Source organism: Sinocyclocheilus rhinocerous, unplaced genomic scaffold, assembly GCF_001515625.1.
Source record: "Sinocyclocheilus rhinocerous isolate Xijiao unplaced genomic scaffold, SAMN03320098_v1.1 scaffold2214, whole genome shotgun sequence".
Lineage (NCBI taxonomy): Eukaryota > Metazoa > Chordata > Actinopteri > Cypriniformes > Cyprinidae > Sinocyclocheilus > Sinocyclocheilus rhinocerous.
In genome coordinates this window covers 90,718-99,733 of record NW_015636528.1, presented here as the reverse complement: position 1 = coordinate 99,733, position 9,016 = coordinate 90,718, and positions in this window count along the sequence as shown.

Here is a 9,016-nt window from a genome sequence, read left to right as displayed (position 1 = left end):
CATGACCTGGATGTGAATGAGGTTTGGGGGGTGAGTGTAACAGAAGCTAGCTAGCGACTGATGCTAAGGGCTGCGACCTTTAGCATCCTTATTAGCACACCTGGCTCCCATGTCAGTTGATGGGGGTTCGAATCCTATTTGTAGCAATGCAATTAGGTCCAGTCACAGTGGTGCCATGACCCAGATGGGAATGAGGTTTAGCGGGGTGAGTGTAACAAAGACCAGCTAGCAAATAACACTAGAAGGTGCCTTTAGTGTCCTTGTGAGTGCATCTGCCTCCCATGCCCAATAGCCCCCCACTGCAGTACACAAGATCCGGGGGCGAGGTTACATCCACATCCAGGGGGTGAAGATGGGTAGGTTTAGGGGTGGAGATGGATAGGTTAAGGGATCAGGGGTTGGAGACGGGTAGGTTTAGGGATATGTAAGGTGGGAGGAGTTGGATCTTGATCCAACCTCGCCCCCTGAATCTTGTGTTCTGCAGTGAGGACCATCTCCCCATGCCAGTTGATGATGGTTCGAATCCCATTTGGAGCGGTGCAAGTAAGACCATAAGTACATTGGTGCCATGACCCGGATGGTAGTGAGGATTAAGGGGGATGAGTTTATTGGAGGCCAGCTAGTGAATGACGTTAACGGCTACTACAGTCTCTAGCATTGTAAGTGCACCTGCCTCTCATGCCGGTTGACACTGGTTTCAATCCATTTTCAGTGGTGTGAGCAGTACAAGTTACATTGGTTTTATGACCCAGATTGAATAGGATCTTGAGTGCTCAGCAATGTACGTTTGAATTTAACTTGCAATACATGTCATATCTTATTTTAAAAAGTTTCAAACAGGTCTAAACATGCTAAAAAACAGCATTCAGTAAGCTTCAGGTTCAGTTCTTGCTCTGTCGTAATCAATGCGCACATACATACACATAAGCATGGGTTAACCTAGAGGAGATATTTTAATGTGGGAGCCGTGGAGGTTGCTGACAGAGTAAGCAGAGGGGCAGGGACAGGAACCCCTCATTAAGACCGAACTAAACAGAGCTTTGATGGGGAGACCTACATCAGTTCAGTCTGGCAACACATGAAAGAGCAGCCGTGAGAGACAGGGATCTGCACTCGTTGTCACTCTCTCTATAGCGCACACTTGCACACATTTCATCCCTCACACACACACACACACACACACACACACACATGCACTGAAAACCACATCACTGCCACATACAAACAAAAACTATGTTCCACTATCAGTAGACTTCGGCTGTATTTAGTATGCTGTGCACACTATGCAATTTTTCTATATGCAGAGAATCCCCAGATGACCTAATACATTTGCCAAACATTTCTGTGTGGAATATGGTATCCCACAGTGCAATGTACTCAACTTGACCTTCCATTTCTAGTGTGATGGATGAATAGGAAATCATAACAGTCATGATTAATATTTCTTACTTGACTATGTATTTGATCTGACCACCAAGAGTTTAGAAATTTTGCACAAAATAGGAAAAAATACAAATTCACTCATATTATTTCCAAAAAGAACATTGACTCTGCATGCTTAAGTGTGACGAGCATAGTGAGGTCATGTGATAACAATATAGTACACTACAGTTTGAAATGTGAGCCGTCTCATTGTGGAAAACAGCTACTATGTACCAACCAACAGTAATTTACAAAACGTTGAATTCATATGAATTTGTACGATGTGATTTTTACTGAAGTGTACAAGTAAGCATGAAGCTATAAACCAAACCTTCTGTGGGGTGTAAGAAAACATACAAATGAGATCATACAAATTCACTACCAATTCACAAAAAAGTCACAAATTACTGTGAAGTGTGTTGTATGCAACTATTCAGTAAATAGTAATATAGTATTTAATTCTGAACAAAACCCAGTCTGTCACACCAGAGAAATGAGAGTTATGTACAGTACATAAGTTGCACAAAAGAAAAAAAGAAAGAAGTAAATCAATGGCCATCTAGAGGAAGTAAATACATTTTGTTTCAGCCTTTGGCATCTCTCCTGGCCAATAATATCCTCACACACAACTAAAGAGAATAAGGATGTAAACATACAAGCAGACACAAATGCTTGAGAAATGTATTTCAAGTATGCTGTTTTGTACACTTTTTGCACAATATTGAATCAGATTATTATTCTGGTAGTTAACTTTAAACATACTGACTTTAGAGCCCACATTTAAACACTTGATGAGTGCAGTTTTATTTTCCTTTTGTTTTAAATAGGCAATAGCCTTTAGCTTGTCACAGCCATGACCCAGGATTTGTTAGTTGGCTGCAGGTGATATTAGGGGGCAGGCCATTTTCATTCAAGAAAGCATTTGATTGGATAAAAATCTGTGTAGTGCAGAATGAGTAATCAATATTTTTTGTGTCTTTGTTGAAGGAAAATACTGTAAATTAAATTGTAAAAAATTGAATTTTTGCACATTGATGCCATTTAGAAGTACACTATATATATACAGTGGGTACGGAAAGTATTCAGACCCCCTTACATTTTTCACTCTTTGTTATATTGCAGCCATTTGCTAAAATCATTTAAGTTAATTTTTTTTCCTCATTAATGTACACACAGCACCCCATATTGACAGAAAAACACAGAATTGTTGACATTTTTGCAGATTTATTAAAAAAGAAAAACTGAAATATCACATGGTCCTAAGTATTCAGACCCTTTGCTGTGACACTCATATATTTAACTCAGGTGCTGTCCATTTCTTCTGATCATCCTTGAGATGGTTCTACACCTTCATTTGAGTCCAGCTGTGTTTGATTATACTGATTGGACTTGATTAGGAAAGCCACACACCTGTCTATATAAGACCTTACAGCTCACAGTGCATGTCAGAGCAAATGAGAATCATGAGGTCAAAGGAACTGCCTGAAGAGCTCAGAGACAGAATTGTGGCAAGGCACAGATCTGGCCAAGGTTACAAAAAAATTTCTGCTGCACTTAAGGTTCCTAAGAGCACAGTGGCCTCCATAATCCTTAAATGGAAGACGTTTGGGACGACCAGAACCCTTCCTAGAGCTGGCCGTCCGGCCAAACTGAGCTATCGGGGGAGAAGAGCCTTGGTGAGAGAGGTAAAGAAGAACCCAAAGATCACTGTGGCTGAGCTCCAGAGATGCAGTCGGGAGATGGGAGAAAGTTGTAGTTGGTCAACCATCACTGCAGCCCGACGGAAGCCTCTCCTCAGTGCAAGACACATGAAAACCCGCATGGAGTTTGCTAAAAAACACCCGAAGGACTCCAAGATGGTGAGAAATAAGATCCTCTGGTCTGATGAGACCAAGATAGAACTTTCTGGCCTTAATTCTAAGCGGTATGTGTGGAGAAAACCAGGCACTGCTCATCACCTGTCCAATACAGTCCCAACAGTGAAGCATGGTGGTGGCAGCATCATGCTGTGGGGGTGTTTTTCAGCTGCAGGGACAGGACGACTGGTTGCAATCGAGGGAAAGATGAATGCAGCCAAGTACAGGGATATCCTGGACGAAAACCTTCTCCAGAGTGCTCAGGACCTCAGACAGGGCCGAAGGTTTACCTTCCAACAAGACAATGACCCTAAGCACACAGCTAAAATAACGAAGGAGTGGCTTCACAACAACTCTGTGACTGTTCTTGAATGGCCCAGCCAGAGCCCTGACTTAAACCCAATTGAGCATCTCTGGAGAGACCTAAAATTAGCTGTCCACCAACGTTTACCATCCAACCTGACAGAACTGGAGAGGATCTGCAAGGAGGAATGGCAGAGGATCCCCAAATCCAGGTGTGAAAAACTTGTTGCATCTTTCCCAAAAAGACTCATGGCTGTATTAGATCAAAAGGGTGCTTCTACTAAATACTGAGCAAAGGGTCTGAATACTTAGGACCATGTGATATTTCAGTTTTTCTTTTTTAATAAATCTGCAAAAATGTCAACAATTCTGTGTTTTTCTGTCAATATGGGGTGCTGTGTGTACATTAATGAGGAAAAAAAATTAACTTAAATGATTTTAGCAAATGGCTGCAATATAACAAAGAGTGAAAAATGTAAGGGGGTCTGAATACTTTCCGTACCCACTGTATATATATATATATATATATATATATTTACATTGTTTATTCATTTAGACACTTTCATCTAAAGTGATTTATCAAATGAGGAACATTATAAACAATTTGTCACAGAGAAAACAATATTCATTGTATATAATGCCAGAAAACTAAAGGAAACAAGCTAGAACAGAAGTGAAATACAGAAAAAAAGAGGATATTTCTTCATCAATTGATCAAAATATCAATCAAAATATTTGAGAATAGCGAAATTATAATGATTAATTTCAAGAACTACAATTACTACTCATTCCATATAAATATGCTTCATCTTTAAAAACAGCTTAAAAAACTGAGTAGGTTGGCCACAATTAACAATCAAATTCAAAAGAGAGGGAAATCTGCTTTTCCCAGCATGCTTTCATACAAACTGTATGAGAGTCAACGTTGAAAAATTACGAGTTATTTTTAAAGATTTGTTTTTTTGGCATTTTGCCTTTATTAAGATTGAATAGTGTAGAGAAGACAGGAAGCAAAGTGGGAGAGAGAGAGAGAGGGATCGGGAAAAGTGCTCAAGTCAGGATTCAAACTCGGGACGCCCGCAACACTACAGCGTTTTATGTTGTTATTTTTGTGTGTTTTTGGTTTTTCACAACATTATATTTGGTGTTGGAATTTTCTTATATTTACTCAATTCATAAGGTATATTGCATTGATTTCACAGCTTTAATACTATATTTACTCAGTAAATTCCTGTACGAATATAACATTTTAGCATGTAGCTAAATGCAATAGCGCTGCTAAATGTTATAGGTCACGTTCAGATCCAGTTGCAAATTTGGTTTACAATACATGAGAATTTAGCAATGCATGTTTTTCATTAGGGCAGAAACCAAATCCGAGTACATTTGACTATTCAGACTGGAACTTAAAAAAATTATTTTAATTAGATTGTGCATGGCTGAATGTCATGTGTTTTTTTTTTTAATTCAAACTACGAAAAAATGCAACAGATTTGAGTTGGACAGGCAAAAATAAAAAATAAAAAAAAATTCCTATTCTTGCTTTCACTCTGAACAAGGCTGCAGAAATCCGTGTGTTGACATTAAGGCGATGTTGAAATATGCTATATTCATGTTAGAGGTAAAACCCAGCGGTTCACACAGCAGTGGGCATGTGGGATCCACTTTAACACACTACTGTCACTTCACACCAGCGCATTATTTATTCTCTATGAGTACGTCTCTGGCAATGACGCAGGTGTGTATTCTTGCCAGTGTGTGTGTAAAAGAGACAAACCAGACATTCATAATTTAAGAGCAATGTCTGTTGAATGAGTGACTACCTGAGGGGAAATGAAACATTGGATTTGTTGAATAAAATATAAGTTGCAGGATCCCTCGTGTGGCTTGTGTGCATGTGTGTGTGTGTGTGTGTGTGTGCAGATAATGATGTCAGTAGGGACCGAATATGTAATGATCATGCAAATATACATGCTTATCTAAACATACAAACATAAAGTCGCAGATCGAGTCTCTAGCTACAATACTTGTAGCTACGTTTTCAAACCTGATGGTTTTGCTGAGTACGGTTTAATGTAAATGATATTGTCTAGTTGTGCGATCAACAACGCTTGGAGGGAGTGCCAAAAATGGAAGGCTGATCGATTACGCGTACAGAATACCAGAGCGTGCTGGTCTGACGGTTTGAATACAATAAAAGGTATTAGATTTTCAGCAGTAAATGTAGCAGTGTGAACAGATATTGGAAACGGTCCCTACAGGCTAGTTTTCACATGCCTGCAACTTAAGCTGGAGCTGACTTGTATTGTTCAGGCAAACGATCCACCTTGGGCAGAGAGGTGTGAGTGTACACACCTGCCAGATTGCATTGAGACACTCACACACATGCACAAATGTATGTATACACATAATAAGAAAGCACACACACACACACACACACACACACACGGGGTAGGAATGGTGTCCTAATGAGGCCCTGAGAGGCCCTGCTGGTCCGTCAGTCAGGCTGCAGCATGCTGACACATGGCTGACAACAGCATTGAGCTACTTCTGTCTCTTCCGCTCGGTTTAATTCAGCTAAACTACTGACAGGATTATAGAGACACTCAAATTGATTCAATTAATAATGCGCTCTGTCACTCTCTGCCTCCCAAGGAGGACAATAATAAACCGTGATTTGGGAAGGAAGAATGTGTGACATGCGAGAGACGTGGAAACGTGCTGGAGAGGCACAAACACTGCTTTACTGTATATTTACAAAGGTGGATCTCAACCGGTGGGACGAGACTCAGAATTGGGTGCTGGTTGGGTCAATGCAAAAAAAATACAAAATGCTAATACCAAAATGTATGCATAGCAAATAATTAGGGAGGAGAAAATGTTCCCCATGTCGTTTATTGCCGAAAATATAGCTATTAATATAATATTTAGCTTACTGCTTGTACCTAGAAATAAAAGTGTGCAAGATCTTAAAAATCTTTTAATATTCTAGTTAAAAAAGCATGTGCCAGAAATGCACTAAAGTTTAAAAAAATTAAGATTTCATGTTTTCCTTACACCTTGAATACACTTGTAGATGCATGTAATTATTATTATTATTATTAATAATAATAATATATTTTTTTTTAGAGGAAGTTGTACCACAATTTTTATATGTTTTCTGTTTTATCTGATAATTATTGACCATGAAGGTCTGCTTTGCTTTTTTAAGTAAAATATTTTTTTTTTCTTAAGGAATAATAAAACAATATGTTTTTGTTTGAAATTTATTTATTTTTGCCAAACTAGTTTTGGGGTTTTCTTAAGGTTTTCTTTTCAAGGATTTTTCCTCATTATGACATCAGGACAGATGCAGATGTATCACCACGTTTTTAAAATTTTTGCCCCCCCAAAGAAATAACAAAAATAATATTAATTCAGAAAGTTAAATATTTTAATCATAGAAAATAGTGTATTGAAGTCATTATACGCCACTATTTAACAGTTTTGGTTCAGTAATATTTCTTAAATATTGTTTGCTCATGAAGGCTGTCTAAACAGTAATACTGTGAAATATTATTACAATTTGAAATAACTGTTGTCTATTTCAATATATTTTAAATGGCCATTTATTCCTGTGATGGCAATATTGAAAACAGCTGCTTAATATATTTGTAGAAACCGTAATAATATATATATATATATATTTTTTTTTACAGAAAGTCTTTACTGTCACAGTTTAATACATCCTTTTGAAAGAAAAAAATACTGACCCAAACATCTGAACAGAAGTGTATTTATGAATTGTATTTTTAAAGTTTTTTATTTATTTTTATATTTAATATTTCATAAATCTTGTCCAAAAAGAACATGATTCCATTGAGCTGGGTACTTAAATATAGCATTGTTAAAACTACAATAAAAACAAAACCACCTCGTGTGGAATCAAACAACATGAATCATTCATCAGAGGCCTCCTTTCATTCTCTCGGTCTAATAAGTGAACCTGGTGGGCCGAAGCTTTGTCTTCAAGCTGCAGCTGAGTTAAGCAGTCCGGTGATGGGCCTGGACACACAGAATACTCTGGATTTGCTAAAGAAGCACTACGCTTCAAGAACTAATGACCCATACGGAGTAATCACCTCAACAAACACCTCATCAGCAGAGAGAGAGAGAGAACAGAGTTGAGCCGTGCACCTGAAGCACAGATCTGCATGACAGTGCGGATATAAACACTGGAAGGCGCAAATACAACAAGAACACAATAAAATACACAAGCACTGACACATGTTTGTGTGCTTGCACTCAGACGCACCCTCCAGTGCTCATTTGCAACAGTTAGTCCAAACTAAGCGGCGTCGCTGCATGTTTTGGGAAGGCGGATTCTTATGCCAGCTTATTCTCCATTTTTAGCTTCTTAAAACCACACGGGAGAGTTCCCATCATGGCTCTTAAGCAGATTTACTTTCATAAAAAGCAGCTCAGAGGAGGAGCCTGTAACTGAGAATGTGCTTGACTTCACACGCGTATTGTGACATATCATCTTTGTATTTGTATTGTGGAGCTGAATGTACAGTGAGTCACATAGGTGTGCTTGCATAACACAGTAAGTTCTTTAATTACAAGAATTAACTTTTATTATTGTGTCTTTCTGTTTTCATATGTGGGAATCATGTTCATGCCCAGCAAATCAAAGTGAGTGATTCTGCAAAACTGAACAAATCTTGTGCTCCTCAAATATGTGACTCACACCAAATTGTGGGTTAATGCAGACTTTTTGTTTTTATAAACAAATCAATGAAAATCTACTGGCTTTTGTTTTATTTGCATTTGTTTTTTTTTTTCTTTTTCATGCACGTGGATGTCTTTTATTGGCCCGAAATCTCCTTTCTGTTTTAACAAATATGCATATTTTAATAAAATAAAGATATATGGAAAAAAATTCATACAATTTCCTTCCTTCGACTTGAAAACGTAAGTTCAGTTGCTGCCTTTATTTATTTGTTTGTTTTTACACATACAGTATAATCAAATTGGATGTACAAGTGATTTTAAATTAAAATTGTATTAAACTGACTTTAAAAATCAAGATGAATCTTGTTTAACTCAAAAGATGAGGTTGAAATGGGTTCAGTTAATTTGATGAGTTAAAGTAATGGAAAAACATGCTGCCATGAATTATTTATCATACCATTTTTAACAGTGAATATTTTTATATTATACTTACATCATGTACTTTCAAAACTCCAAGTTAAACCATCTTCTTTTTGAGCACTTTTTCTTATTTTTGTTACATGAAATGTCAACCTTTTAACCATGATTTTATTATATCATTTTATGAAGTACTTTACTGTTTTCTGTAAATTTAACTGATTTAAAAAAATCAGTAAAGCCTAAAATGCTATCATATATATATATATATATATATATATATATATTTTTTTTTTTTTTACGTT